The sequence below is a fragment of the Uloborus diversus genome, chromosome 5 (genome assembly GCF_026930045.1).
Source record: "Uloborus diversus isolate 005 chromosome 5, Udiv.v.3.1, whole genome shotgun sequence".
NCBI classification, from domain to species: Eukaryota; Metazoa; Arthropoda; class Arachnida; order Araneae; family Uloboridae; genus Uloborus; species Uloborus diversus.
In genome coordinates this window covers 95,377,173-95,386,194 of record NC_072735.1, presented here as the reverse complement: position 1 = coordinate 95,386,194, position 9,022 = coordinate 95,377,173, and positions in this window count along the sequence as shown.

Genomic DNA, 9,022 nt, shown 5'->3' with positions numbered 1-9,022 from the left:
AACAAAAAAAAAAAAAATAAATAAAAAAAAAAAAAATAAATAAATAAATAAATGAATACAATTATTCCATTGATACATTTTTTATTTATCCTTTGCCAAATTTAACTTTCTTTTTTTCAATCAATCTTATTTTCCAACTAATGTATTGGAAATAAATCCTTCTATTCTTTGGGATGCATTACCAGTGCTTGAGAAAAAATGCTAAGGGAGTGAAGTTTTTAGGACAGGAGTATAACATTTTTTTTTTAGGACAGGTGTATGACATTTTCCATGCAATTTGCCTGTTGTGAAAGCCCAGGATTATAATTAAGGTAACAAATGTTATTTTTCGATTCTAACCTCTTAATACAACTACACACTATGAGTAGAATTATTATTTTTTTTTTTTTAAATTTAACACAGAAATTTTGTCCAAGAGAATGACAGCAAAAATGTTACATACCCATTTTTTAATTTCAAAGTTTTAGTAAGAACAGCAAATTATATGATCTTAATACTCAAGGAATCTAACAAAATGGTGATAATAAACTGTGTTGTAGCATAGCAAATCAAAAATTCCTTTTTTTAAACTATAATAATTGAACTCATTCCTAGGACAGGAGAATGACATGAAACCTGGGGACAAAGTTTAAAACAATGTACCTTGATGATTTAAATAATTTATTTAATGGAATGCTATTTTACACCTTTAAGTATGCTTAATTTTGTACTACAAATTGAATTTGTGGAATATTGATATAAAATTTTAAAATAACTTAAGTCCATTTGAAAAACAGATGGGGACCTGCCAAAAGTGTGACTTTCTGGTTATTTAAAAAAAATTCGTAGAAAAACTAAATGAGTGTTTTAATAAGAGTGGAATAACATCAGTTATTTCTAACTATTAAAAAATGAAAACGCTTTCTGTGTTAAACAATTTTTGTGTTAGGCTACTGGGACATAATACTGTTAGAATTTTGGAGAATCACCCATATATATATATATATATATATATATATATATATATATATATATATATATATATATATATATATATATATATATATATATATTACAAAATGCAAAACAATAAATGCATAAGGGATTTACAAAATCAAATAAGAATACTAAAACTAATAATAAGACTAATTTGATGAAGCCAGAACTCCTCAGCAGTTGAACCTTCATCCTAAGGTCAACAGACCCCAAATTTTAAACTGAAAACTAAAGTGAGGATGTCCCGTTCCGAAAAAGCTAACATTCAGCAATACATAGAGCTAAACGCACCGTATGCAAAAACTGAACACAGATTTCCTGGAACTAGGACCTAAAACTATACACTGGGGTTTCGTCTCGACTATTAGAAGCCAATGGCTATCAATAATAGTCTTCCACCATACCACCAGCAGAAATTCAAAGGTCTTACCTAATATTCCAGGTGAGAGCTCAGTACCGTGTCCCACAATTCAATGTTCATTCCAGTTGATAAAACGTAGATCCATTCAAATAAAAAGATATTTATCCATAAAAACAGTTCCATAAAATAAGCAAAGTCGACCAAAAAACTAATTTCTTAAAGCATCATTAACTCAAGTCCACATGTTGTGGTTTGCTAACGAAAAGTCATTTTATTAGAAGCAGTTAAACGGTTTACAGTGAGGCAAAGTGTTGATCAAAGGTTATACCAGCGAAAATTTTACAATTAGAACTAGTCTTTTTTAATGTAATTTAACTCCGTTACATTAAAAAAGATTAGTTCTAATTGTAAAATTTTTAATTTTCTTGACATTAAAATTAGTATTGAATCCGACTATGAGATGAAACCACCATTTATGATAAAAGATGCGAGTTTCGTTTCAAAGTTAACTGTCTGCAAAGTTTTTCTTCTTGCCTCAGTAAAATTTTTTTTTAATCAGCATCATAGTTTCACAAGCCATCAGAATCAAAAGAATTTGCAACACCATTACAGCTTTCAACCATGAAAGTTTTTTGCCTAAAAATAAATTACTTGAAAATAATTTCCCAAGTAATCTCGTCAACAACGTTTTCGCTGGTATAACCTTTGATCAACACTTTGCCTCACCTGTAAACCGTTTAACTGCTTCTACTGAAATAACTTTTCTTTAGCAATCTACAACACGTGGACTTTAGTTAATGATTCTTTAAGAAATAAGTTTTTTGGTCGACTTTGTTCGTTTTATGGAACTGTTTTTATGAATAAATATCTTTTTATTTGAATATATCTACATTTTATCGACTGGAATGAACACTGACTTGAGGGACACGGTACTGAGCTCTCACCTGGAATATTAGGTAAGACCAGTGGCGTAGCTAGGGAGGGACGGAGGGGACGGTCCGCCCTGGGCGGCATTTTTTGAAGGGCGGCAAATTAACCATTTTGATGTGAAAAAAATAAACATCTTTTTAAAAGAAGGAAATTATGATTTTAATCTGTTACTGCAGGCAAAAAGAAAATCTTCGAATAGTAAGACTTTTGCATCAACACTAACGACAACAAAAAATCACTAAAGAAACTTTTAGTTGTGAAAAAAATTGGGAGCAAACCCAACCTTTCCTTTCCCTTTGCTTTACTAAAAATTGCCTAAAGTTGCGATTTTTTACGTAAATTTAGCAATTTTCCATAAGTGTGGGCTTCTCCCTCCTTTTTTTTCTTTTGCAAGAATGTAGAAATTAATTACATCTTTTTTGCCTTTAATTAAATTTCTAGTTTTAATTTAAACACCCTTGACAGTTTAATTCATTAGCTATTTCACAGTGAAAGGGCGACAAATTCAGGAACCGCCCCGGGCGCCAAACACTCTAGCTACGCCACTGGAAATTGAACGCCACCTTTGAATTTCTGCTGATGGTACGGTGGAGGACTATTATTTATAGCCATTGGCTTCTAATAGTCGAGACGAAACCCCAGTATATAGTTTTAGGTCCTAGTTCTAGGAAATCTGTGTTCAGTTTTACGCATTTGGTGCGTTTAGCCCTATGTATTACTGAATGCTAGCTCTTTCGGAACAGGACATGCTCGCTTTAGTTTTTAGTTAAAAATTTTGGGTCTGTTGACCTTAGGATGAAGGTTCCACTGCTGAGGAGTTCTGACTGCATCAACTTAGTCTTATTATTAGTTTTAGTATTCTTATTTGTTTAATTTTGTAAATCCCTTATGCGTTTATTGTTTTGCGTTTTGTAATATTTACCTGGCTGTTTGTTTGGCTAATTTGCACAACATTGGGCTTGTGGTTGACTCCATTTTATTTTATTGTATTCTTTTCTAATTTTATTTTGTTTCAGTATATATATATATATATATATATATATATATATATATATATATATATATATATATATATATATATTTGGTGTTATGCTTGTAGTCCACCTCCAGGCGTGCACAGTAAGTGCAAAATAACAACAAATTGAAAAAAATTTTTGAACAAGATATGCAAAACCGACAAATTGAACACTACTACATTAAAAATTAACTGGGTGGGCACTGCTTTGTGGACAGAGAGCGGGAGCTATGGCAACAAATATTTTTTTTTTAGAAAAAAAAAAAATTCCGTTCGTAAAATTCCGCTTTTTACAAACAGTAATACATCATCAACTTTGTCTTTTAGAATTTAAGTGGCATGTGTACTTGATTGAAATGTTATAAATTCTGAATGATGGAGATTTTTCCACAAAATTTTGAAGCTCCTGAATAATGGAATATTGATTCTAGAATTAAGAAAGGCAAGAACTTCTTTAAAGACACACTATGCAGTACGATTTCAAGTGCATGATGATGGCAATCCAAATGTAATATATCACCGTTCACTTTTTGCTCTAAAGAAAATTTCATGCACAATTCATACGGCTGATATTTCAAGTCGTTGTATCAAACACTACAGCTTGAACAGTTAGCAATAAAGAGCAATCATCTAAGATATCATATACAACTGAAGAAATATCTCAAAAATTCTGAGTAGCTGTTCAACATTGGGACCTGAAGCTATCACGGTAAACCAATTGGACTTTTTTCCCCCAGTTACATCTGGATGTAGCTTTGTATCCCAGTGAATAATTAAAAAATTTAAATTTAATGATTTTAAATCTCGAAGATTTTCTCTTGCTCTTTTAGGGGATGTACAATTGATCACAAGGAAATTTGGACTTAAATTTACTGCATTTACATAGGCTGTTAATAAATGAACAGTTAATTGCGACATGTGATCACAGCCTATGATTGTTGGGAATATTGTTTTGTTCATTGCTTTCAAAAAATTGTGATGTAATTTTCTTCTTTTTTTTGATATATGGGCTTACTATCTGCATTGCTATTTATTGGAAAATTGTTCACCTAAAATTTGGAGATGGAGGGGGGGGGGGAGGATTTAGGAGGATTTACGGCCCACCACATGAATTTTCAGCAATAATTATTTTTTCATTATTTACCGTTTTCCTGTTATAAAATTTTGAAAACAGCCAGTCTTTTTCAGGACACCCTGTATATAAGACCCTTAATTAACTTTAACTTGAGGCCTCCCTTTCAGCAGCTGTAATGATAATGAATTGAAGAAAAAATTTGTATGTAAGAAATAATGTTAAGCAATTAATAGCAATAAAGTGATAGATTTAAAAAAAGATTGGTTTGCCTTGGGATACCAGTGAAGTAAAATACACATTAATATTTATTCAATAAAATGTTTTTATTTATTTTATTATTATTACTAGCAAAAATACCCGGCGTTGCCTGGGTTAGCAATAATTATGAGAAACAATCATTACTTGCATTTGTTTTCTGTTTTAAGTGAAAGAATTTAAAACACACCTTTTTGACGTGATTTAAAATGTAGCTTCTTCCTTACTCATAAAACTAAAGTAGAAGTAAGTAAAAAGAGCAAAATAGTATTCATTTAGAAAGGAAAACACGAAATTTAACCATATACATATTTGAAGAATTTCCGAAATATGAAATTTAACTTCACATGTTTAAAATGATTTATCAGTTAATACTTATTTTTTTTTACATGGAGTCTTACCTTCTTTGTATGTCTATTGAAGTGTGTACTGTTAAAAAAAATGTAGCCGCGCGCCCATAATCCCCTTAACCTTGCTTTAGTTACTTTGGAAAATTTCAATTATTGTGGTTACTTGGTGCGATTTAAAATGGTACCGAATTTGCGGGAATCGTTTTGGGATACCTTGGATAATGCTCCTCCTCCTTACTTTGTATAACGGCATGTTACTAATTTTTGTTAAAGAGATATTGTCGCCAGATGCTGAGATACTTTTGGTCACCACAAAATGACGCTAAATAATTTCATCCGAAATGTTTCCAAAATAAGTAGTAACATTTGACGATGGTTTGAATTTGTGCACAAAGTCACATTAATAGAAGTTTTTGTGCTGTTTATGGATTTGCCTAATTTAGTTGCTGGATTATTTAACAGTAAAAAAAGTTTTTAAAGAATCTTTGATTGGCGATATTTTGTGTACATGGTGAAAGCTGACAAATATTATTACGTAGTCTTTGTCTTCAAAAACCGCGACAGTTGAAAAAACTGCCAAATGCATCCGCTACTGAAATCTTTCTGCATAAATTTTGGCGAAGTTTCTGCTGTTAGATTGGATAATGATTAAGTGTCCAATCAGCACAAATAATAAAAAAAAACCATTAATTACACTAAAGTTCCGTTTAAATGGAAAATAATCAGCCAAATCTAATTATTATTAGCCAATCTTGGGGAAAAAACGTTACTTTGAGATTTGACTTGAGAAAAGCCTCAAACAGTCAGACGAAACACAAAAATATTCAACAATTCTAGCTATGAGCTTGAGTTGAGATGATACACTAAATAATGAATTAGGTTGAGGAAAGCCTTCGAACATGGAACAAAAAAAGCAGCTCATAACTCGTTTTTCATACAACTTAGAACTTTCTAACAGATGCCATCTTCAGCAGAAAAATAAGCGCTTTCGATGGACACATAATTTTAATATGTGCACGTATTTTTTCACCGTCATATTGAGGCATTTATGCGAAAATTGGGACTAAAATTAGAATAAAAAGGGAACTATCACTCGGATTTTTTTCGAACTGGTCTATAAACCTTCCCAGTACCAAACTGAATAAACGGTGAAAGTTTCAGCCGAATCTGCCGGGTAGTTTCTGAGATCTTAGGGAACAAATTTACCAAACTCCATTTATATATATATATATATAGATTAGTGTGAACTTATAAGATAACAAAACAAAACTTTACTTGACAATTAAAAAATAATTGTACTGTTTCAGTATAAAATTGCTAAACAAAGTTATGAAACAACTTTTGAAATTGAAATTTTTCTGTGGTGGTTATTTCTTAAAAATGAATACAAGTGAAACTTCGTTTCAAAAGCTAAAAATTTTTATTTTGCTTTCTGTTAAAACTATTCTAATCAAAATGTAAAGTTTTATGAATATAATGTAAATGCATTATTTGTTTAAAATATTATTTGTGTTTTCCCCTGTCCTAATTGACATTAGAAAATTGCAACATAATTTTTTGTATTCATAATTGTCTGAAATATTTCAATACTTTGACACAAAATTAATATTGGTTGAATCTTTTGTGTTAAGTTTAAGTTGTATAAGTTTTCAACTCAAAAGCTTTTGAATGTTTCAAAATTGTGGAAGTGGACATAATGTGTGATGGTAAGAAGTATGCAATATTTTGAAGTGTTACATTTTTTCAAAAATTCAGTTATCATTTCTGCACAAATGTTCACTTGCAATTATTTTAATGCATTTTGTTATTGCTAAGTGTTTTATACAATAAATATTTTTATACTGTTTACTTTATGATTTTTTAGTTTCAAAATGTTGTCTTATAGTTTTAATAAATAGAGATATATTTTTTTCTATTTTTGATTGTTAAGTTCTTTCATGTTTTTCCAATGTTTTCTCAGTTTAACTCGCAATTTTTGGTTACGTCTGTGTTTGGGACACAAAAAAAAAAAAAAGAAAAGAAAAAGAAAGAAAAAAACAATTCATGTATTCAAAACTTTGAAAAATACATATCCTATTTTCTAGAACTTCTAATTTAGTTAAAAGGTATATTTTAATTAAGCTATCAGGAAGATTGCTTATTGATCTTACTGTGACCTCAGCCTGGCGTAATCCATTTCTATTGTCTTTCTGATTGATCCATCTTGTCACATGATCCCTCTCCTTAAATGTCTACTCCAAAAATAGTCACACAACCTCGATTTTTCTGTCAAAATTCGTCGGTAATGCAGCCCTATTTTTTGACTTAAAAACATGAAAATTCTGGTAAGAATTTTAATGATTTTTGAAAAAAAAAAAAAAAAAAAAAGATTAACTTTGACACAAGAAAATAAGCCATATCTGCAATGCCATTGAAAGGAAAAAGGAAACTTTTGTCTTTAATATCTTTTCAGTTTAGAAATGTCAAAGAATACAAAATAACTCAAAAAAAAAAAAAATTACTAAACTGAGATCTATTAAATATCGATACAAAAAAGTCTTTAAAATATCTTAATTGCTCTGTAGTTACATGAAAAATTAGTATTCTTCAATTATGCAGTGTTTTGCTTACTGTTGAGAATTTTCCTGATTGTCTCTGCTCGCTGAAATAGTTTGAGAATATTTAAATCATCTGGGAACACGTCGTTAAGGGCCCATGGGCCCAAGAAACTAAAAAAAAAAAAGAAAGAAAAAAAACTAGCACTAAGACTCCTTGAAGTTGCAAATAGACACTGCTGGTCTGTGGAGAGTGCCCCCTGTAGATTTTGTTGCAGGGGGGGGGGACCCAAAATTGATAGATCCGCGCCTCTTAAACCCACTTTAGAGGTACTAAAATCATCATTCATTTGAGATTTTTCCAGTATGTGGTCCTTACCTGAGGCTGCAATGAGCATTTCGGATTCTTGACAAAATCTGCAGACTATTTCTAGTTGGGGATGGGAAAAAGAGTAAAAAATCTTAAATTTTGAAAAGATTTAAATCTTTGTTTTTCATTTCAGCTAATGTAGATTTATACCGGATTTTCTGGTATGTAATCCACTGGTAGCCTGTACTTGCATTAGCTTCTTAATTTAAAGAATTTCTCTGTGCCAATTCAGAGTTTACGATTAATGTCAGTTTACCTTACTGACTATTTTTTTTACTTCAGGTTTTGGTCGCAGACTGCTGGAAAAATTTCTTGTTTTTCAAAAAATTTGTTTTTTGCAGTATTTCAAAAAAAAAAAAAAGGCGGTTAATTTTTTTTGTATACTAAAAAAAAAAAAAAAAAATTATCTTTACTAATAATAGAGCTCAAAGTCTCTCTGTCTGGATGTCTGGATCTCTGTGACGCTCATAGTGCCTAGACCGTTCGGCCGATTTTCATGAAATTTGGCACAAAGTTAGTTTGTAGCATGGGGGTGTGCACCTCGAAGCGATTTTTCGAAAATTCGATGTGGTTCTTTTTCTATTCCAATTTTAAGAACAAAATTCTCATAACATGGCGTAAATTACGAAATTATCATTACGTGGAACCGTAACATGGGCACAAGCCAATTGGCGAGAAAATTCACCATACATTATTTGTAAATATACAGGCGAACCGAAAGACCTTTTAATTTCCTATTACGGGCAAAGCCGTGCGGGTATCACTAGTCTTTACTAATAATAAAGCTGAAAGTCTCTCTGTCCGGAGGATGTCTGGATGTCTGTGACGCGCATAGCGCCTAGACCGTTCGGCCGATTTTCATGAAATTTGGCACAAAGTTAGTATGTAGCATGGGGATGTGCACCTCGAAGCGATTTTTCGAAAATTCGATGTGGTTCTTTTTCTATTCCAATTTTAAGAAAAAAACTATAAGAAGGACGAGTAACTTACGAAATTATCATAACGTGGAACCGTAAGATGGGTACAAGCCAACTGGCGAGAGAATTCACCATACATTATTTGTAAATATACAGGCGAACCAAAAGACCTTTTGATTTTTCTATTACGGGCAAAGCCGTGCGGGTATCACTAGTTAATAATAAAGCTGAAAGTCTCTA